The following is a 23,443-nucleotide window of genomic DNA, read 5'->3' on the forward strand; positions in this document are numbered from 1 at the left end:
CTTCAAATTATCTCCAATTTTTCCACGAATGTCTCAGCCGCTTCCTGTAGAAAAACATTCCTGGCTCCAACAAACATCCGCTTCACAAGATTCCTCCCTAGCCTCCTCCGCAGTCTCTCTGTGACAATATTAAATTGATGACCCTCCATTGTTAAAGACTTCTTAAGGAGAGGAAGCAGGTTTTGCCCAGTTAACCCTATCAGACCCGTACCATTTTAAAAAGCTCAATTAAACATGAACTTAGATCCAGTTCCTCGGGTTTTGTTGGGTGGCACAGTGGTTAGTGCTGCTGCCTTACAGCGCCAGGGACCTGGGTTCAATTCTGGCCTTGGACATCTGTCTGTGTGGAGTTTGCCCATTCTCCCCGCGTCTGCGTGCGGTTCCTCCGGGTGCTCCGGTTTCCTCCCACAGTCCAAAAGAACTGCTGGTTAGGTTGATTGGCCACGCTAAATTCTCCCTCAGTGTACCTGAACAGGAGTGTGGCGATGAGGGGATTTTCGCAGTAACTTCATTGCAGTGTTAACGTGAGCACACTTGTGACACTAATAAATAAACATTAAAAAACAGTTGGGGCGGGATTCCACGGCCTCGTTCATCCCGAAACTGTAAAATCCCACCCAAGGTCAACGGGCCTTTCCATGCTCCGCCCCTCGCCCGTCTCGATTTCCGTGGTGGGCGGGATGGTAAAATTCCGGCAATGGTTTACCAACCTTGGCAGCACGCTGGCACACAGATGATGGTCCTTTCTGACTCCCAAATCATCACTAACCGTGTTCTAATGAAACCTTTGTACATATTTAGCAATGTCTTCACTCCCGTCTGCTACAATCTTATACGTTACATGCTTGTGCCCTCTTTTATGAATTAACCTCCTGGCATTTCCAACTAATTATATATTGGAAACTACGCTATTTTCTTGTCTAAATCCCAACAGAAAACTGAAGGCATCGAGTGCAATGTTGGCTTTAAGTTCTGGAATTTCTGACCTAACAGCTGCCACGGAGCCACTTTGATCAGACATGTTCCAGCAGTTAAAGAAATCCCACTGCCACTTTTTCAAAGCAACAAACCTTGCCAGCAGAGTCCACATCATATTCTGAGAATGGGAATGTTTTGCCTCAGTGAGCAACTCAGCCAGAAACTCTCACTCTAAGGGATAAGTACTTGAAGCATGCGAATGTGAAATGTAATTGGAAGGCAGCAGCGCTGAGGCACCAGTTTTGAATTACTCGAATTAAAAAGCACTGTACTGAAACTATCTTGTGCAACATCATAGAACGCAGTTGAGTTTGGGTTTCCTGTAAATGGGATCATTCTTTCACCCGAGGAAGGGTCATCCAGACTCAAAACGTTAGCTCTGTTTCTCTCTCCACAGAGGCTGCTGAGATTTTCCAACATTTTTGTTTCAGATTCCAGCGTCTGCAGCCATTTGCTTTCATTCTTTCACCAGTCTGAAGAGTTTCTGTTTTGATTTGCATACCTCACAAAATCCATTTGCCTTATTAACGAGAAAGACTTGGAGGACATGGAGCCAAAGGTAATATCATAGAATTACAGAATCACTACAGTGCAGAAGGAGGCCATACCGCCCATCGAGCCTGCGCCAGCAACAATCCCACCCAGGCCCTATCCCCGTAACCACGTATTTGCCCTTGACACTAAGGGACAATTTAGCATGGCCAATCAACCTAACCCGCACATTTTTGGACTGTGGGAGGAAACCGGAGCACCATGCAGACACGGGGAGAACGTGCAAACTCCGCACGGACAGACACCCAAGGCTGGAATCGAACCCGGGTCCCTGGCGCTGTGAGGCAGCAGTGCTAACCACTGTGCCACCGTGCTGCTCAACACAGAAGGCAGTGTTTTGGCCTGTCAACACCATGCCAGTTCTCTGTGACATAACCCAGTCAACCTCAAATCCTGCTTTATCCCCACAGCCCTGCAGATTTATTTCCCGTTGATAAACATGCAGGAAAATGGTAGAGAGGAACTGAATGCATGCTGCAACAGCAACACACAGCATTTACGTAGCACCTTTAAAAGAACGATTCACAGAAGTTTAATCAAACAAGATTTGACATCATGGATAGTTTAGCAAAAAAATTGGTCAAATGGGTTTGAAGAAGATTCTTAGAGCAGAAGGGGGTTGAGATGTGGAGAGAGCCTGCACAGTGGTTAGCACTGCTACCTCATAGTGCCAGGGACCTGGGTTCAATTCCCCACTTGGGTCACTGTTTGTGCGGAGTCTGAATGTTGTCTCCGTGGGTTTCCTCCGGGTGCTCTGGTTTCCCCCTTCCCCGAAAGATGTGCTGGTCAGGTGCACTGGCGATGCTAAATTCTCCCTCAGCGTACCCGAACAGGCGCAAATAAAAAAAACTAATTGGGGTTGCAAAACATGACTCCAAGAAAATGCCAAATAAATGGACAACCTTTTAAAACAAGCAACCGGACTGACAATGGGCAGCTTCCATTGGAGGGGCGACTCGGAGATTTTCACAGTGACTCATCGCAGTATTAGCGTAAGCCTACTTGTGACACTATTACATAAATAAACTTCAAACTTAAAAGGTTAGGGAGGGAATTCCAGACTTAAGAACCTAGGTTGCTGCAGGGATGGCCACCAAAGGCAGAGCTTAGGAAAACTGAGATGAGCAAGAGAACAGAATTGAAGGAACGCAGCGATCTCTATGGTTTGCTGGACTTGAGGAGGTTGCAGAGATAGACAGATGTGAAGCAGTGAACTTGAAAAGAAAGATATTTTTACACTGAGCAACTGCCAGGCTGTGAGTTAATGCACGTCAGCGATAGAAGAATGGTAAAGGATAAACTCAAGTTTAAGGAGGGTGTGGGCTGACAGGTCTGGGAGCATTGGAATAAAAGAATAGTCACTTCTAGAGTTAACAAAGACATGAGCGAACATTTCAGCAGCAGGTAAGCTGGGGCAGGGCTGGAGACGGCTCAGGTTTCACAAGTTATAACGAACTTTGCACAGAGAACATTGCGGCAAAGGGCAAAATTGCATAACACTGCCTCTGATTAGGAAGATACGGCTGCTGATAGAGCTCTTAAATGCAGAACTTGAGGTTGATTTGTGTTGCAATCAAGGTTGTTTACAAACACCAACGATAAATCTTGAGTTTAAAGTTTCTTAAAGTTCATTACTGTCAGAAGTAGGCTGACATTAACATCACTTAACTGGGGCAGCACGGTGGCACAGTCAGGAGCACGGTGGCACAGTCAGGAGCACGGTGGCAGTGAGGAGCACTGCTGCCTCACAGCACCAGGGACCCGGGTTCAATTCCTGGCTTGGGTCACTGTCTGTGTGGAGCCTGCACGTTCTCCCCGTGTCCGAGTGTGTTTCCTCCGGGTGCTCCGGCTTTCCCCTACAATCTGAAAGTTGTGCTGGTTAGGTGCATTGGCCAGAACAGGCGCCGGAGTGTGGCAACTAGGGGAATTTCACGGTAACTTCATTGCAGTGTTAATGTAAGCCTTACTTTTGACTAATAAATAAATAAACTTTACCCTGGCGCCTGTTCAGATACACTGAGGGAGGATTTAGCACAGGCAATGCACCCTAACCAGCACGCCTTTCAGGCTGTGGGAGGAAACCCACGCAGACATGGGGAGAATGTGCAAACTCCACACAGATAGTGACCCAAGCCGAATGAAACCCGGGTCCCTGGCACCGTGAGGCAGCAGTGCTAACTGTGCCAAATCTGCTCTTCCAGTCATAGGTCATAGAGGTTTACAGCATGGAAACAAGCCCTTTGGCCCAACTTGTCCATGCCGTCCTTTTTTTTAAAAAACCCCTAAGCTAATCCCAATTGCCTGCATGTGGCCCATATCCCTCTATACCCATCGTACCCATGTACCTGTCTAAATGCTTTTTAAAAGATAAAATTGTACCCGCCTCTACTACTACCTCTGGCAGCTTGTTCCAGACACTCACCACCCACTGTGCGAAAAAATTGCCCCTCTGGACTCTTTTGTATCTCTCCCCTCTCACCTTAAACCTATGCCCTCTAGTTTTAGACTCCCCTACCTTTGGGAAAAGGTATTGACTATCTACCTTGTCTATGCCCCTCATTGTGCCTGCCGCACAGTCTGTTTTAACCCTTATACGGTGGACAAATAACCGTGAGGAGACGTCTGGTTAGTACAACCAATATTTATTTAAGACACACAATCAATAATCACCCACCCAACCAACAATAAGTTATCTTACAGAAAATACAAGAGTTCAAGTCCAATACAAGACCTTGACTTAACTTTTGCGTGACTGGTAAGTACCCAAGCAGATATTGGCCTTTATCTGTGCGCTGGTCTCGGTCGTCCTCTGCGTAGTCTGGTCCTTTGGTCTGGTCTGGCACTCTGACTCTGGGTCTTTCTTCCTTCTCGGGTGTGGTGGCTCTCCTCGTGCTGGTCGTCGCTGGCGATGGTCACCAGTGTAGCTCGTCCACGGGGTCAGAGAGAGAGATTCTTGGTTGTGCAGCACCCTTTATACCCCGTTGGGTCTCATACTCCTTTTGCCATTACCAATCAATCGATCAGGACTTGATCACCCTGATCGATAAAGTCCAATTGGGTGCTGCCACACCAATCTCTGGGTGTGTCCCCAACGGCCATGTCTGTAGGTGCTGGGGGCACGTAGGGTTCACACCTCCCTCCCAAATAAGGGGATACGGCACCCTTATGTCTGATAAACAACCCTGTTTGACCAGAAAGTCATGATGTGGAGATGCCGGCGTTGGACTGGGGTAAACACAGTAAGAAGTTTAACAACACCAGGTTAAAGTCCAACAGGTTTATTTGGTAGCAAAAGCCACACAAGCTTTCGGAGCTCTAAGCCCCTTCTTCAGGTGAGTGGGAATTCTGTTCACAAACAGAGCTTATAAAGACACAGACTCAATTTACATGAATAATGGTTGGAATGCGAATACTTACAACTAATCAAGTCTTTAAGAAACAAAACAATGTGAGTGGAGAGAGCATCAAGACAGGCTAAAAAGATGTGTATTGTCTCCAGACAAGACAGCCAGTGACAGCCAGACCAGAAAGTCCCCTTTGACCTGGAGATGACTCATATCCTGTGTATTCACTCGTCTGAGTTGCAGCTTGTTTATCTGTCTTTTAGGCTGCAGTCTGTCGTTTTAGTTCTTGCCCAATTGTCCCAGAGTGCTTCACAAATCGCCATTTTAGATCGCCTGTTTGGCCACACCCTCATTATTTTATAGACCTCTATAAGGTCAGCCCCCCAGCCTCCTATGCTCCAGAGGAATGTTGTTATTGAGTTTCATTTTCTGCAGCCTTGGGAAAGACAGGGAGTTTGGAGTTGCAGCAATCGTGATAAAAGTCCAAACAGTTAACTTTATCAATCTTCATATGATCTGATCAGTATTTCCTGGAATTTTTCCAGAAACCAATGTGACAACCATGAGACGAATGCAGTTTGTTTTCATTGTTTTCACAAATGCTATTGGCACGAACTTTGCACAGAGAATGTTGTTCTCAGTTTTATTTTCTGACTGAGTTCACCAGTTCATTTCACCAGAAATGTTTACAATTGGCCCCTCCAATGGAAGCTGCCCATTGTCAGTCCGGTTGCTTGTTTTAAAACGTTGTCCATTTATTTGGCATTTTCTTGGAGTCATGTTTTGCTACCCCAATTAGTTTTTTTTATTCACGGGCCATGGGCGTCGCTGGCTGGCCAGTGTTTATTGCCCATTCCTAGTTGCCCGAAGGCAGTTGAGAGTCAACCACATTGAATCATAGAATCCCTACAGTGCAGAAGGAGGCCATTCGGCCCATCGAGCCTGCACCGACAGCAATCCCAACCAGGCCCTATCCACGTAACCCCACATATTTACTCTAGCTCGTCCCCCTGACACTAACGGACAATTTAGCATGGCCAATCCACCTAACCAGCGAGTCTTTTGGACCGTGGGAGGAAACCGGAGCAACTGAAGGAAACTCAGGCATGGGGTGAATGCGCAAACTCCACACAGTGACCCAAGCCGGGAATTGAACCTGGGTTCCTGGCGCTGTCAGGCAGCAGTGCTAACCACAGTGCCACCGTGCCACCCCATTGCTGTGGATCTGGAGTCACATATAGGCCAGACCAGGTAAGGACAGCAGATTTCCTTCCCTTAATGGCCAAAGATGCGCAGGGTTAGGGGGAATTTGTGGTATAAATACTTGGGGTTATGGGGATAGGGTTGGAGGGTGGGCCTGGGTAGGATGCTTCATCGGAGGCTTGGCGCAGATTCGATTGGCCAAATGACCTCCTTCTGCTCTGTAGGGATTCTATGATTCGATGAAACATGCAGAGGGATAAGTTGGGGATATTGTGATAGAATAGCAGAAGGATACCGGGGAGGGGAGTAGAGAGAGAGAGAGGGATGCCAGGGGAGGGAACAGGGACAGTAGGGAAGGGGGGAAAGTATGGCAGGGATAAAATGGGATAGATGGCAAGTGCAACGCATGTACTACCTGAACATTCCTCTACAGTAAATTAAGAAAACTTGGCTGTTTTTTTGCAGCATGTTGCATTACTTTCGAATGGTAATTCCAAGATTTGTTTTTAATTTTTTTTACTCTGTTCTGACAGTTCCAAAGTCAATGCTCAGAGTGGACAGGGGCTGAGCTGAATCCATTCCTTACTTGCTCCAAATTTCAATTGAATCCAATTCCACCAGAGAGAATAACAAGATCCAAGCGGTGGGTGGCACGGTGGCACAGTGGTTAGCACTGCTGCCTCACAGCGCCAGCGACCTGAGTTCGATTCTTGGCTTGGGTCACTGTCTGTGTGGAATCTGCACGTTCTCCCCGTGTCTGCATGAGTTTCCTCCGGGTGCTCCGGTTTCCTCCCACAGTACGAAGGACGTGCTAGTTAGGGTGCATTGGCCATGCTAAATTCTCCCTCAATGTACCCGAACAGACACCGGAGTGTGGCGACTAGAGGATTATCACAGTGGTTTTGTTGCAGTGTTAATGTAAGCCTACTTGTGATACTAATAAATAAACGCTCAAGGAACATAAGAACACAAGAAATAGGAGCAGGAGTAGGCCATCTAGCCCCTCGAGCCTGCCCCGCCATTCAATAAGATCATGGCTGATCTGAAGTGGATCAGTTCCACTTACCCGCCTGATCCCTATAACCCCTAATTCCCTTACCGATCAGGAATCCATCTATCCGTGATTTAAACATATTCAACGAGGTAGCCTCCACCACTTCAGTGGGCAGAGAATTCCAGAGATTCACCACCCTCTGAGAGAACAAGTTCCTCCTCAACTCTGTCCTAAACTGACCCCCCTTTATTTCTAGTTCTAGTTTCCTTTCTAAGTGGAAAGAATCTCTCCACCTCTACCCTATCCAGCCCCTTCATTATCTTATAGGTCTCTATAAGATCCCCCCTCAGCCTTCTAAATTCCAATGAGTACAAACTCAATCTGCTCAGTCTCTCCTCATAACCAACACCCCTCATCTCTGGTATCAACCTGGTGAACCTTCTCTGCACTCCCTCCAAAGCCAATATATCCTTCCGCAAATAAGGGGACCAATACTGCACACAGTATTCCAGCTGCGGCCTCACCAATGCCCTGTACAGATGCAGCAAGACATCTCTGCTTTTATATTCTATCCCCCTTGCGATATAGGCCAACATCCCATTTGCCTTCTTGATCACCTGTTGCACCTGCAGACTGGGTTTTTGCGTCTCATGCACAAGGACCCCCAGGTCCCTCTGCACAGCAGCATGTTGTAATTTCTTTCCATTTAGATAACAATCCAACTTGCTATTATTTCTTCCAAAGTGAATGACCTCGCATTTGTTAACGTTATACTCCATCTGCCAGATCCTCGCCCACTCACTCAGCCTGCCCAAATCTCTCTGCAGACCTTCTACGCCCTCCACACGATTCACTTTTCCACTTATCTTTGTGTCGTCTGCAAACTTTGTTACCCTACACTCAGTCCCCTCCTCCAGATCGTCTATATAAATGGTAAATAGTTGAGGCCCCAGTACCGATCCCTGCGGCACGCCACTAGTTACCATCTGCCAACCAGAAAAGCATCCATTTATTCCGACTCTCTGCTTCCTGTCGGATAGCCCATCCCCAATCCACGCTAACACCCTACCCCCAACTCCGTGTGACCCAATCTTCTTCAGCAACCTTTTGTGAGGCACCTTATCAAATGCCTTTTGGAAATCCAAAAACACCACATCCACCGGTTCCCCTCCGTCAACCGCACTAGTCACATCTTCATAAAAATCCAACAAGTTCGTCAAGCACGACTTTCCCCTTATGAATCCATGCTGCGTCTGCTTAATCGAACCATTCTTATCCAGATGGCCTGCTATTTCTTCTTTAATGATGGATTCCAGCATTTTCCCAACTACAGACGTTAAGCTAACCGGCCTGTAGTTACCCGCCTTTTGTCTATTTCCTTTTTTAAACAGCGGTGTAACATTAGCCGTTTTCCAATCCGCCGGCACTACCCCAGAATCCAACAAATTTTGATAAATAACCACTAACGCATCCGCTATTACCTCTGACATTTCTTTCAGTACCCTGGGATGCATTCCATCCGGGCCCGGGGACTTATCCACCTTCAGTCCCGTTAGTCTACCAAGCACTGCCTCCCTGGTAACATTAATTGTATTGAGTACCTCTCCTCCTACCAATCCTCTATCGTTAATATTCCGTAAACTATTTGTGTCTTCCACTGTGAAGACCGACACAAAAAACTTATTTAAAGTTTCAGCCATTTCCTCATTTCCCACTATTAAATCCCCCCTCTCGTCCTCCAAGGGTCCAACGTTCACTCTTGCCACTCTATTCCTTTTTATACATTTGTAAAAGCTTTTACTGTCATTTTTTATATTTAGAGCTAGCCTAGCTTCATAACCTATCTTTCCTTTCTTTATTGCTTTCTTAGTTGTTCTTTGTTGTTTCTTAAAGTTTTCCCAATCTTCCGATCCTCCACTATTTTTGGCCACTCTGTACGCATCGGTCTTTAATTTAATACTCTCCTTAATTTCCTTCGTTATCCACGGCTGGTTATCCCTTTTCTTACAGCCCTTCTTTATCTCCGGAATATATTATTGCTGAGTACTGAAAAGGATCTCCTTAAAAATCCTCCACTGTTCCTCAGCTGTCCTACCTACCAGTCAACTCTCCCAGTCCACCTTAGCCAATTCAGCCCTCATCCTATCGTACTTCCCTCTGTTCAAACAGAGGACAGTGGTATGGGACCCTACTTTCTCCGCTTCCATTTGTATCAGAAATTCGACCATATTGTGATCACTTGACCCAAGAGGGCCCTTCACAAGAACATCCTTAATTCTACCTACCTTGTTACACATTATCAGATCTAAGATAACTCGTTCCCTCGTCGGTTCTGCAAAAATAGTGTTCAAGGTAACTATCCCGACAGCATTCTAAGAACTCTTCCTCCATCCCACCCCTCCCAGCTTTAGTCAGCCAATCAATATGCAGGTTGAAGTCCCCCATGATTATTGCCGTTCCGTTTTTGCACGCATCCATTATTTGCCTGTTTATAGCCCTACCCATCTCAACATTATTATTTGGGGGCCTATGGACCACGCCTACTAGTGTCTTTCTCCCCCTACTATTCCTTATCTCTACCCATAACGATTCCATGTTTTGTTCCTTAGAGCCTATGTCATCCCTCACTACTACCCTGATATTATCTTTTATTAACAGAGCTACCCCATCACCTTTTCCTTCCTGTCTATTCTTCCTAAATGCCTGATACCCCTGGATATTCATCTCCCAGTCCTGGTCTCCCTGCAGCCACGTTTCTGTGATGGCCACTAGATCATACCCATTCGTGCTGATTTGCACCAACAACTCATTAACTTTGTTCCGAATGCTTCTTGCATTCAGGCAAAGTGTCTTTATTCCAGCTTTTATCTGGACCCGATTTGATGAAACGCTATCAACCTCTCCCTCGCCCTCTACTCCTTTAACTACTTGAATGCCCTCATTCACTTGCACTCGCTCCCTCTCCTCTACCATTGATTTCGTAATTCCTCTTACCTCTGCACCCTCCCCCCCATAAATTAGTTTAAAGCCCTATCTACAGCCCTAGTGATACGATTCGCTAGGACTCTGGTCCCAGCACGGTTCAAACGGAGACCACCCCATCTATACAGGTCCCATCTGCCCAAATACTGGTGCCAATGCCCCATGAATTCGAACCCATTCCTCCCACACCAATCCTTGAGCCACGCATTCGTCTCCTTAATCCTATTAACCCTGCGCCAATTTGCGCGTGGCTCAGGTAGTAATCCAGAGATTACCACCTTGTTGGTTCTGCTTTTTAATTTGTTCCCCAGCTCTTCGTACTCCCTCTGCAGATCCTTAGTTCCTGTTTTGTCTATGTCATTGGCACCTACATGGACCACGACAACTGGATTTTCACCCACTCCAGATTCCTCTGCAGCCCAGATGATACATCCTGGACCCGAGCACCAGGCAGGCAACACAACCTACGGTATTGCTTCTCCTGGTCACAGAGAACAGTGTCTATGCCCTTAACGACACTATCCCCAATTACTACTACATTTCTCTTTGATTTCTCCGTTGCAGCAGCACCCTGCACCCTGGTACTGCCGACAGTTTGCTCGTCCTTCTCGCAGTCATTTTTCCCATCTACACTGGTGGCAAGAACCTCAAATCTGTTGCAAAGATTTAAGGGCTGAGGTTCTTGGGACTTTACCTCCCGCAAACTACTTCCCCTCTTCCCCCCTCTGCCCGCCTTCTTCCCCCCACTGCCCGCCTTCTTCCCCCCACTGCCCGCCTCACCCGCAGCCACTCCCTGTTGTCCCTGACCCCCAGCTAAGTTAGTCAGTCTAAGGGGCGTGACTTTCTCTTTATACACATTATCCAGATAGCTCTCCCCTTCCCTGATAAGCCTCAGTGACTGTAGCTCAGAGTCCAGTTCGTCTACCTTGAGCTGGAGATCCTCCAGCAACCAGCACTTACTGCAGACATGGTCCCTGGGGTCCACCTTGGGGTCCACTTGCTCCCACATCATGCAGAAACAGCACATTACATATCCCTCCATACCAATTTACCTTGTATGCGTTGGTGTAATTTAAAAGTGAAACCCTACCCTGCCTCTGCCTGTCCTCGCCAAAGCCCTGTGAGCCAAAGCCAGTTCACACTGTACCCCCACTCACTCCGCTACCCGCTCCCGACGCTGCCCGCTGTATCGAGTGACTTTTATACTAAAAAAAACACACAATCTCCCAGAATCCCCTGCGGCCTACTCCCACTTCCCTTGAAAAAAAGCCCGCGAAAAAACGGATTAAATAAATAAATCACAGCACTTTACTCACCCTCAGCACTGCTGCTGAGAATCTCTCCCTCTGTCCTGCTCCAGTCGAACAAATGAGGAAAGGCATTGCACCCTGATCTTGAGCACTACGGATGCTTGATCTTAGCTAAAAGACTTTAAAAGCAAAGATGATTACATACATACATGTATAGAGGGTGGCACAGTGGTTAGCACTGCTGCTTCACAGCACCAGGGACCTGGGTTCGATTCCTGGCTTGGGTCACTGTCTGTGTGGAGTCTGCACGTTCTCCCCGTGTCTGCATAGGTTTCCTCTGGGTGCTCCGGTTTCCTCCCACACTCCAGAAGATGTGCTGGTTAGGGGCATTGGCCGTGCTAAATTCTCCTTCAGTGTGCCCGAACAGGCGCCAGAGTGTGGCGACGGAGGGATTTTCACAGCAACGCTTCTCGGCCTTTTGGCTAAGATCAAGTGTAGTATGGATTGGATGCTGCACTTGGTTGAGGTCATTGGGTTACATTGAAGCTTCATATGAAGCAATTTTTAAAAGCGGCATCTCGGCCTTTTGGCTAAGATGCAAATGAGCTCAAGTCTTGGAGGAGGTGTTGCTTTGTTCCTCCAATCAGCTTGGCTCATGTAGATCAGGCCTAGGACACGGTGATTTGGTCGCTCGCCCTGTCTTGTCAGCCTGGATCGGAAATGTCTCAACTTGTTGAGACTCTGAATTGGATTTGATTTGATTGAATTGGAAAAGTATAAAAAAAAACTTCATTGCTGTGTTAATGTACTTGTGGCCCTAATACTTAAACTTATATAAAAATACATTCAGGCAGGGGCGAATGCACTGTTTCTCAAGCTTTGAATGAAATTATAACTTCCAATGAGAAGTTAGGGGGTGTGTCCAAAACTTATTGACAGAAAGATTCGGTTTCCAACTGACACATCCAACTTCAACAACTGATGGCTGAACGCTGACAACAACTCTTTGAAAAAAAACAAAAAAAAAATGGAAGCAGTTGCAGTGAAGTGGTATCATCAGCCCATGGAAAGGTAAAGTGGAAAGTTACAAGCGATCGCTGGGGATGAGTGAACCTGTTGGACTTTAACCTGATGTTGTGAGACTTCTTACGATGAGTCAGTCTGCCAGTCCCCGGGTTTCTTTGTTAACATTTTCCTGCTGTTACCCTCCACAGATTCATGGACAAGGTGGCCCTTGTCAGCGTGTCCACCTACAGAGATCGATACCTGGAGGAATTGGAGAAAAACCCCTCTCGGCCGAAGGAGAAATGCACCAAAAGCAACCAGGTAACTCTCGCTTCCTCAAGCGCGGAGTTGCAATCCTTTGTTAGTTTTCAGAGTCTCTTTCGCTTGTACCCGGATAAACATTGTTGTTAAGGGGTGGGCAAAGGTTTGAATCCTTCCGTCAAACCTCCATTTCCAATCAGATCTGGCTGTGATCAGACCAGCACAAGTCAGAACGTTTTAAAATTGGGAGAATGTCCTCGTTGAACAGAGAAAAACAAACTGGTCTGGTTACTCCTCCCTCCCCGGCCTCTGTACAAACTGGGTTCCCCTGAAATTGCAGTGTTGGTCGAAGTTCTCAAGACATATAGGGAGGAACACACAGGGCAGATAGACACTAATTCGGTTGGTTCGGGTCTCCAGGACTAGAGTGGGAGGGAGGTGGTCTAACCTAAAGGTTAGAGATAACCCCTTTTTTGATATATTATTGTCAATGGGTTGGGATACAGTGAAAAGTATTGTTTCTTGTGCGCTATACAGGTAAAGCATACCGTTCAAAGAGTACATAGGAAAGGAGAGGGTGCAGAGTGAAATTAGAAAACAGTCGTACACACAAGAGGTGGTAACAGTTTGGCAAATGGCAATGATGTTAGATCGATGATTGATCTGAGATTAAGAGATGGTTATTAAAAGTTTATTTATTAGTGTCACAAGTAGTCTTACATTAACACTGCAATGAAGTTACTGTGAAAATCCCCCAGTCGCCACACTCTGGCACCTGTTCAGGTACACTGAGGGAGAATTTAGCATGACCAAAGCACCTGAATCAGCATGTCTTTCAGACTGTGGGAGGAAAGCAGAGCATCCGGAGGAAACCCATGCAGACATGGGGAAATCATGCAAACTCCGCACAGACAGTGACCCAAGCCAGAGATCGAACACAGGTCCCTGGCACTGAGAGGCGGCAGTGCTAACCACCGTGCCACTGTGCCACCCCAGTTATTCAGGGATATAAGGGGAAAGGAAGGGATATGGAGTCAGGGTCAGCCATGATATCACTGGGTCATCAAACTGGCTCAAGAAAGAACTTGAATTTATTCAACGTTCTTACAATCTCAGCTACTGAACTACTTTGGAACAGTGTTCACTGCAGGAGGAAAGTTAGCAGCCTGCTTATGCACAGCAAGCTCCCACAAGCAGATAATTGGTTTTAGTGACATTGATGGAGGGGGATAAATATATTGCTGAGGATACTGGGGATAACTTGTCATTTTTTATTCATTCATGGGACATGGGCGTCTGTGCTGGTCAGCATTTATTGCCCATCCCTAGTTGCCCTTGTTCAGAGGGCAGTTGAGAGTCAACCACATTGTTGTGGATCTGGAGTCACATGTAGACCATGAGGTGGGGGGGGGGGGGGTGGTGGTGGGGAGCAAAGAGTGCTACCCACTGAGCCACGGCTAACTTGCCCACTGCTGTGCCCACTTTTCCTATATTTCCTCCAACCCCAACTCTCCTTCAGCTGAAGACTACGCTGGTGTTAACTCCCCACTTGGTGCAATAACAGGAAGTTGTTTGATTTCTACAGAATTTGGCATTGGACATTTCCCTGTGGCTGTTCAAATGTTTTGTTCCGGTTCAGTTTCTTTTACTAAGTATCGACCAGCAGCCGTCAACAACAGGTTCTGAAACTGATTAACCATCTTACTGCTGGAAAGGCAAAAATCCTTTCTGAAATCGGAACTGACAGGGCAAGAATAATTAGACTGTGGAATAAATAAATATTGGAAGATAGGCATTGCTATTTCCAGCCAACTCACCTTCCCCCATCCTGGTAGTTATTATAATGATGATGTGCTATTGACAGTGGAAAAAAAAACCTTTATCAACTCATCAGCAACAGACTGATAAAATAGGACATGTTGCCTTATTTTTATACTGTCCGATATGATTATGTACTTTATTAAATAACAACAGGAGTGGAAAAGCAGAATCACTTGGAACATAAGAGTTTCTCTGCAATGGCATGGTGACACAGTGGTTAGCACTACTGCCTCACAGCGCCAGGCACTCGGGTTCGATCCCCGGCTTGGGTCACTGTCTGTGCGGAGTTTGCACGTTCTCCCCGTATCTGCGTGGATTATCCTCCGGGTGCTCCATTTTCCTCCCACAGTCCGAAAGACGTGCTGGTTAGGGTGCATTGGCCATGCTAAAATTCTCCCTCAGTGTACCCGAACAGGCGCCGGAGTGTGGCTACTCGGGGATTTTCACAGTAACTTCATTGCAATGTTAATGTAAGCCTACTTGTGACACTAAAAAATAACAACAAGTTGAAGATCTGAGAACTGCAAAAATTGAGAACTATACAGCACCCCCAGTGATGGGAGGCTGAAATTACAGTGTGACATGTTTACATGGAAAGTTCTCATATTTATCTCACTTTGAAAATTATATTAGAAAATGTGGTACAAAACAAGGACAAATTTACAGATACTGGTGTATGAGTTTTAAGACTGAGGGGTGACCTGATTGAGTTGTTCAAGATTATGAGAGGCATGGACAGGGTGGATAGGGAGCAGCTGTTCCCCTTAGTTAAAGGGTCAGTTATGAAGGGACACAAGTTAAAAGCGAGGGGTGGGAGGTTTAGGGAGGATTTAGGGAAGAACCTTTTTACCCAGAGGGTGGTGACGGTCTGGAATGCGCTACCTGGGAGGGTGGTGGAGGCGGGATGCCTCACATCCTTTAAAAAGTTTCTGGATGAGCACTTGGCACGTCAGAACATTCAAGGCTATGGGCCAAGTGCTGGCAAGTGGGAATAGGTGGGAGGTCAGGGCCTTTCATGTGTCAGTGCAGACTCGATGGGCCAAAGGGCCTCTTCTGCACTGTCGTATTCTGCGATTCTGTGGAATATTCTAGATAAAATAATTGACACTTTTTAGTTAATCTTATTGTGTTCATGAGTGGAAGAAAATAAGCTCTTAATTTTCATGCTTTATTGATAAATTTCAGATGATTCAATCGAATAAAAGCCACAAGAATCACCAAAGAGGGAGTTCAACTTAAACCCAAAAATTGTGGAAGCTTCAAGATTCCCACACAGGCAGTTCCTCAAACAAAGTGATACCGATGTTTTTGCTACAAAAGAATTTACAGAACAACAGCATTAAATCTGCATTTACTTGCTAAAATTCACAATAATATTTGCTTGGGGTCAGCTATTACAATGACTCTTCTGGCCAATCTCCTCTTCCCCCATCAGGCCCACATATATCACCATAAAGACATAACCGAGGCTGGTGAAGGGGTATGTCTCATAGAATCCCGACAGTGCAGAAGGAGGCCATTCGGCCCATTCTGCACCGACCACAATCCCACCCAGGCCCTACCCCCACATATTTACCCACTAATCCCTCTAACCTACACATCTCAGGACTCTAAGGGGCAATTTTTAACCTGGCCAATCAACCTAACCCGCACATCTTTGGACCGTGGGAGGAAACCGGAGCACCCGGAGGAAACCCACGCAGACACGAGAAGAATGTGCAAACTCAACACAGACAGTGACCCGAGCTGGGAATCGAATCCGGGACCTTGGAGCTGTGAAGCAGCAGTGCTAACCACTGTGCTACCGTGCCAAAGGTCCTTGTTAAAAGATAAGGGACCTTAATGTATAGTTGAGTGCAGTGAAGGTTGTTGCGATGTAATGATTTAAGAGGAAACTGGCAAAGTGATCTAAAATAGGCAAATTGAAAATGTTAGAGCAAAGAAGGCTTCTAAGATGGCAGTAGTCATGGGCCTCGGCAGGCTCTGAACTATATAACCATTTTCATGCCGACTCCACTTGTTCCTGGTGCAGCGAGTTTTGCCTGATGTTCTCTGCTGAAATTCCTCGCTCTACAGTGGAAGCGGTGGCGTATTGGTATTGTCACTGGACTACTAAACCAGAGACCCAGGACAATGCTCGAGGGACCCAAGTTCGAATCCCGCCAGAGCAGACGGTAAAATTTGAAAACTGGAATTAAAAGTCTAATGATGGCGGAAAAGCCATCTGGTTCACTAATGTCCTTTCAGGAAGGAAATCCTTACCTGCTCTGACTGACATGTGACTCCAGATCCACAGCAATGTCGTTGACTCTTAAATGGCCGAGCAAACCACCCAGTTCAAGGGCAACTAGGGATGAGCAACGAATGCTGGCCCAGCCAGTGGTACCCACATCCCATGAATGAATAGAAAAAGTGTGTTGCAGATGTCAGCATCTGGCACTCTATCTAATGTCAATCTCAACAGGGAGAGTGGGCAGGTGAAACAAAGCTAAGCCTGGCTCCTAGCCTAGCAATGCCTCGAAATTAAACTTGAATTCTAGTGCTCAAGTCCCTCGATAGCCTACCCCTCCTGACATCTAACCAGACCTTCAACCCTCCCAGTGCTCTCATGTAGCTCCAATTCTGACCACCTCAATTTCCTTTGTGTCTTTTACAATCTGTTTGTGGTCACATGTATGGATGTAACAAGGAATTGTTTAACACTTATGTGAATGCCTACGGCTTACTTGTAAATTAAAGACATCATGTAAATGCAATCTGTTGATTTTTTTTTGTACAGATGGGAAGACAGTGGTGTAGTGGCATCATCGCTGCTCTCATAATCCAGAGATCCAGGGTAATGCCCTGGGGACCCAGGTTCAAATCCCATCACAGCTGATGGTGAAATTTGAACTCAGTAAAAGTCTGGAATTAAAAGTCTAACGATGACCATGAAATCATTTTGTTAGATGCATTGGCCGTGCTAAATTCTCCCTCAGTGTATCCAAACAGGTGGCGGTGGAGTGTGGCGACTAGGGGATTTTCACAGTAACATTCTTGCAATGCTAATGTAAACCTACCTGTGACACTAATAAATAAACTTTAAATTGTCAATTGTCGTAAAAACCGATCTGGTTCACTAATGTCCTTTAGGGAAGGAAATCTGCCGTCTTTACCTGGTCTGGCCTACATGTGACACCAGAGCCACAGCAATGTGGTTGACTCTTCAAATGCCCTCTGAAACGGCCCAGCAAGTCAATCAGTACAAGAGAAATTAGGGATGGACAATAAATGTTGGCCCAGCCAGCAACATCCACACCTCATGGACAAATAATAAAAATTATATTGGAAGGAAAGATTAATCCTAATGAAAATATTACTGATATTGAGGCTTTATATAAAAGCAGCGGTATAGAATTATAAAATCCTACAGTGCAGAAGGAGGTCATTCGGCCCATCGAGTCTGCACCAATCACAATCCCACCCAGGCCCTATCCCCATAACGCCATGCATTTATCCTAGCTCGTCCCCCTGACACCAAGGGGCAATTTAGCACGGCCAATCCACCTAACCTGCACATCTTTGCACTGTGGGAGAAAACCCACGCAGACACGGGGAGAACATGCAAACTCGGTGACCCGAGGCCAGGAATTGAACCTGGGTCCCTGGCGCTGTGAGGCACAGTGCTAACCACTGTGCCATCGTGCCGCCCCCTGTGCCACCGTGCCGCCCCCTGTGCCATCGTGCCGCCCACTGTGCCACCGTGCCGCCCACTGTGCCACCGTGCCACCCACTTTGCCACCGTGCCACCTCATGGTAGCTTTTGTTAAGAACAAAGACAATGGTACAATTCCAAATTAGTGAGGATTTGAGCTGAAAATGATCCTGTGATATTAATAGGTTTTAAAATTGAAGGAGAGGGTGGCATAGTGGTAATGTACTGGTACTCCAGAGATCCAGGCTAATGTTCTGGGTACCGATGTTCAAATCCCACTGGCCTGTTGAAAAAAACTCCTCTGGTTTACTAATGCCCTTAAGAGAAGGAAATTCTGCTGTCCATTCTTAGGTGCGTTGTGGTTGACTCTAAATAGGGAGCCAAGTCACTCTGTTGGACCGCACAGTGTTACAGAGTCGAAAACTGGTTGGATAACCCAGCACCGGCAATGACAACCCAGACCTGTTCGCCCCGGGAAATCCCTCCATGTGCTAAAAATAGGATTCCCACAGACCAGTCAAACAACAATCATACTCACAGACTCCTACCTTCCAGACCATGTCCCAGACACCACGGGTGGCAAAGTGGCACAATGGTTAGCACTGATGCTTCACAGCGGCACGGACCCAGCTTCAATTCTAGTGGGGTTATTGTGTGGGGTCTGTATGTTCTCCCCGTGCCTGTGTGGGTTTCCTCCGGGTGCTCCGGTTTCCTCTCACACTCCAAAGATGTGCGGGTTAAGTTGATTGGTCGTGCTGAATTTCCCCTTTGTGTCAGGGCGATTCGCAGGGTAAATACATGGCTTATGGGGATAGGGCCTGGTTGGGATTGTTGTCGGTGCAGACTCGATGGACCGAATGGCCTCCTTCTGTACTGTAGAATTCAATGATTCTATGTTGCCATCATTGCCCCTGGATATGTCAGGGACAGGAGCACCAAAAGCAAAATACTGTGGGGACACTCAGTTGCTCTGGCAGCATCTGTGGAGGAAAAGACAAGAGTTAATGTACAGAGTATTATATCTCTTCTTCAAGGCTTCACCGGGGCAGAAAGTTGTCTTGGAAGTCCTCAATATTGAGCACCCCATGAAGACTTATGGCCTCAGATAAAACATGAGCAAGAAAACCTCCTGGAGATACTTCCTGGTCAATGGCAACCATCTTCAGCCAAACGAGTCAACGTTCCAGAGATGTGCAAGTTAGGTGGGTTGGCCATGCTAAATTGTCCCTTAGTATCTAAATATGTGTAGGTTAGGTAGATTGGCCATGCTCAGCTGTGCCTTAGTGTCCAAAGATGTGTAGGTTAGATGGATTAGCTATGCTAAATTGCCCCTTAGTGTCCAGAGAGGTTTTATTGGATCAACTATGGTAAATACACAGGGTTACGGGATAGGGTGGGGGAAAGGACCTGGGTAAGATCAACACCATCTAGGACAAAGCAGGTAGTGCCTGACTGGCACTCCATCCGCCTTGAACATTCACTTCCCTCACTATCAATGTACAGTGACAGCAGTCTGCACTATCTACAAGATGCACTGCAGCTACTCACCAAGGCTCCTTTGACAGCACCTTCCAAACCTGTGACCTTTGGCAGCTAGAAGGACAAGGATAGCAGGTAGACGGGAACAGCACGACCTGCAAGTTCCCCTCCAAGCCACTCACCATCCTACTCCAATGCACTCCTGCCTTACCCATTGGTCAGATAGTTGGTGCAGACCCGATGGGCCAAATAGTCTCTTCTGCATTGTAAAGATTCTATGAAATATCTCAGCCTCCTCCTGGGGTCCCCAGCATCACAGATGTCAGTCTTTGGCCAATTCGATTCACTTCATGTGATATCAAGAAATGGCTGAAATCATTGGAGACGATGGGCACTTAGAATATTCCAGCAATATTCCTGAATAATTGGGTTCCGGAGCTATCTGCAACCCTAGCCAAGCTGTTCCAGTGCAGTTAAATTAATCCAACACTGTGAAAAATTGGCCAGTATGTCCTAACCACAAAGAACAGGATAAATCCAACCCGGCCAACTACACTCACCAATCAGTCTACTCTCGATCATCGGTAAAGTGATGGAAGGGGTCATCAGCTGTGCTATCAAGTGACACTTACTCAGCCATAACCTGCTCAGTGGATTCTGCTGGGTTCACTCAGCTCCTGACCCCATTACAGCCTTGGCTCAAACATGGAACTAATCAGGTGACATCAAGGCCACATTCGACCGGGTGTGGCATCAGATGTTTCTGACAAAATTGAAGTCAATGGAAATCAGGGGAGACTCTCTCCGCTGATTGGAAGTCAAACCCGGCACAAAGAAAGGTAATTGTGGCTGTTTGCAATCAACCATGTTAGTCCCAGGACATCTCTGCAGGAGTTCCTCAGGGTAGTGTCCTAGGCCACAACCATCTTCAACAGCTTTAACCTCATTACCTTCATCATAAATTCAGAAGTGGGGATGTTCAACACCATTCTATAGAAACTAGAAGCAGGAATAGGCCATTCAGCCCTTCGAACCTGCTATGTCATTCATTTTGATCATGGCTGATCATCAAATTCAATACCTGGTCACCCTGTTTCCCCCGTATCCCTTGGAGCTCCATCTAATTCCTTCTTGAAATCACACAATGACTCTTCAGATACTGAAGCAGTCCATGTCCAAATGCAGCAAAACCTAGGGGTACATTCAGGTTCGCACTGACATGTGGCAAGTCACATTTCCCCCATTACTCCCAGTATTCCCCCTCCCCACACCCCCCAACAGAAGTGCCATGCACTGATCATCTCCAAAGAGAGAGAAGCTAACCACCTCCGCACCACATTCAATGGCATTACCATTGCTGATTCCCCCACCATCAACACCCTGAACTGAACCAGCCATTTAAATACTGTGGCCATCAGAGCTGGTCAGAGGCTGGAAATCCTGCGGCAAATAACTCATCTTCCCACATCTCAAAACCCATCCACCATCTACAAGACACAAGTCAGGAGTGTGATGGAATACTCCCCACTTGCCAGAATGGGTGCGGCTCCAACAACACTCAAGAAGCTCAACACCAGCCAGGAAAAAGCAGCCCACTTGACTGGTATGCTATCCATCCACCACCTTGAACATTCATTCCCCCCACTCCCAAGGAACAGCGACAGCAGTGTGTGTACATCTACAAGATGCACTGCAGGGACTCACCAAGACTCCTTTGACAGCACCTTCCAAACCTGTGACCTCTGCCACCTAGAAGGACAAGGACAGCTAGTGCATGGGAACAGCACGAATAAGTTCCCCTCCAAGCCACTCGCCATCCTCCTGTGGCCAAACGGGCCACCTATGATGGCAATTTGCAAAGCATGCTGGGTTAATTGGCCAAGCACAGAAACAGACAGTCTGCAGCTTAAAGGACAGAAATAAAACAGGCTTCAGCCCAGACCGTCTACACAGGATATAGGCCATCTCAAAGAAAATAGACACTTCCTGGTCAAACCAAGTTGTTTACCAGACGCAGGAGCACCTTAACCCCTTATTTGGGAGAGAGGGATGTGACCGATATGCCTCTGGCACCTACAGGCATGGCCGTTGCGTACACACCCAGAGGTCGGTGTGGCAGCACTTGATTGTACTCTATCGATCAGGGTGATCAAACCCTGATCGATTGATTGGCGATAATCAAGAGACCACCCAAAAGGGCGCAAAACCAATGAGGGATAAAAGGTGTGCACAATGGAGGATAACAACAACAGACGAACGACAACCACGGTGATTACCACCAGCAACGACCAGCACGAGGAGAGCCACCACACCAACGACAGAAGGAAGACCAGAGCCAGAGTATCAGACCAGACCGAAGGACCAGACTAAGCCGAGAACTACGGAGAACAACACGCAGATAACGGCCAATATCTGCCTGGGTACTTGCCAGTCACACAAAAGTTAAGTTCAGGTCTAGTATTGGACTTTAGTATTTTGTAAGTAACTTAGTATTGATTGGTGTGTGATCAATAATTGTGTGTGTGAATAAATATTATTGTTCTAACAAGAAGTCTACTCGCAACTTTTTGTCCACCGTATAAGGTGAAGACAAACTGTGTGGCAGGCACAGCACTACTTAGTAACGTCATTGCAGTGTTAATGTAAGCCTTCTCATGACATTAATGAATAAACTTTAAAACTTTAATTAAACTTTAAAACTACTCCAATGCATTCCGCTCTAATCTCTGACATTCTACTTAAACCTAAGGTCAGTCAAAACTCTGCTGCATGTGCACAAATTTGTACGATGTTCCGTTAACCCCTGTGCTCACTGATTAGCGACCAGTCAAGCTATGCCTTGATTTTAAAATCCTCATCCTGGTTTACAAATCCCTTCAATTCCTCCATGTTTCTGTAATATCCACCAAACCCATCTCTGCACCCCTCAAAGGCTTTGACAAAGGGTCAGCTGGATTCAAAACATCAGCTTTTTTCTCTCCTTACAGATGCTGCCAGACCTGCTGAGATTTTCCAGCGTTTCCGCTTTTGGTTCCTGCGCTCCTCAAGTCTGACCATGAAAAGACCATTCTTGATTTTAATGTCTCCACCATTTGCAAATGAGCATTCAGTGACACGTGGGCAGCACGGTGGCACAGTGCTTAGCACTGCTGCCTCACAGTGCCAGGGACCCGGGTTCGATTCCCAGCTTGGGTCACTGTCTGTCTGGAGTTTGCACATTCTCCCCATGTCTGCGTGGGTTTCCTCCAGGTGCTCCGGTTTCCTCCCACAGTCTGAAAGACGTGCTGGTTTGGTGCATTGGCCATGCTAAATTCTCCCTCTGTGAACCCGAACAGGCGCTGGAGTGTGGCGACCAGAGGATTTTCACATTAATTTCATTGCAGTGTTAATGTAAGCTTACTTATGGCACTAATAATAAACTTAAACAAAACATAAGGCAACCAAAGCCCCGAGTTCTTGATTTCTATCATTGAAACATCTCTAACTTTCTCCTCCTTTCAGACACTCCTTAGCACCTGTACCATTGACAAAGCTTCTGGAGTACAGGAAAGAGAGAAAGAATCTGGTGAACTGGTGCAACATCAATAATCTCTTCCCTCAATCTCAGTAAAACGAAGGAAATAGTCATCAACTTCAGGAAGTGAAGTGGAGGACATGTCCCTGTCTACATCAATGTGGATGAAGTGGAATGGTTGAGAGCTTCAAGTTTCTAGGTGTCCAGATCACCAAAACGTATCCTGATACCTCCACGCCGACGCTATAGTTAAGAAAGCCCACCAATGTCTCTACTTTCTCAGGAGGCTAAGGAAACTTGCCATGTCCATGACAGCTCTCACCAATTTTTACAGATGCACCATAGAAAGCATCCTTTCCAGATGTA

The 23,443-nt window shown here is 46.6% G+C and overlaps 1 long non-coding RNA gene and 1 other non-coding gene across 2 annotated transcripts; both read left to right on the forward strand.

Moving 5' to 3' along the window:
- Positions 1 to 11,765: 11,765 nt before the first annotated feature.
- LOC144498092 (U2 spliceosomal RNA) lies at positions 11,766 to 11,959 on the forward strand. Its single transcript, XR_013498642.1, has one exon. It is a non-coding gene; the product is annotated as a U2 spliceosomal RNA (small nuclear RNA).
- A 14-nt stretch (positions 11,960 to 11,973) lies between these two features.
- Positions 11,974 to 17,146, forward strand: LOC144496860 (uncharacterized). The gene is made up of 3 exons (XR_013498450.1): positions 11,974 to 12,374; positions 12,518 to 12,629; positions 15,576 to 17,146. It is a non-coding gene; the product is annotated as an uncharacterized LOC144496860 (long non-coding RNA).
- The last annotated feature ends 6,297 nt before the right edge of the window (positions 17,147 to 23,443 follow it).

This window comes from Mustelus asterias, chromosome 8 (assembly GCF_964213995.1).
Source record: "Mustelus asterias chromosome 8, sMusAst1.hap1.1, whole genome shotgun sequence".
Lineage (NCBI taxonomy): Eukaryota > Metazoa > Chordata > Chondrichthyes > Carcharhiniformes > Triakidae > Mustelus > Mustelus asterias.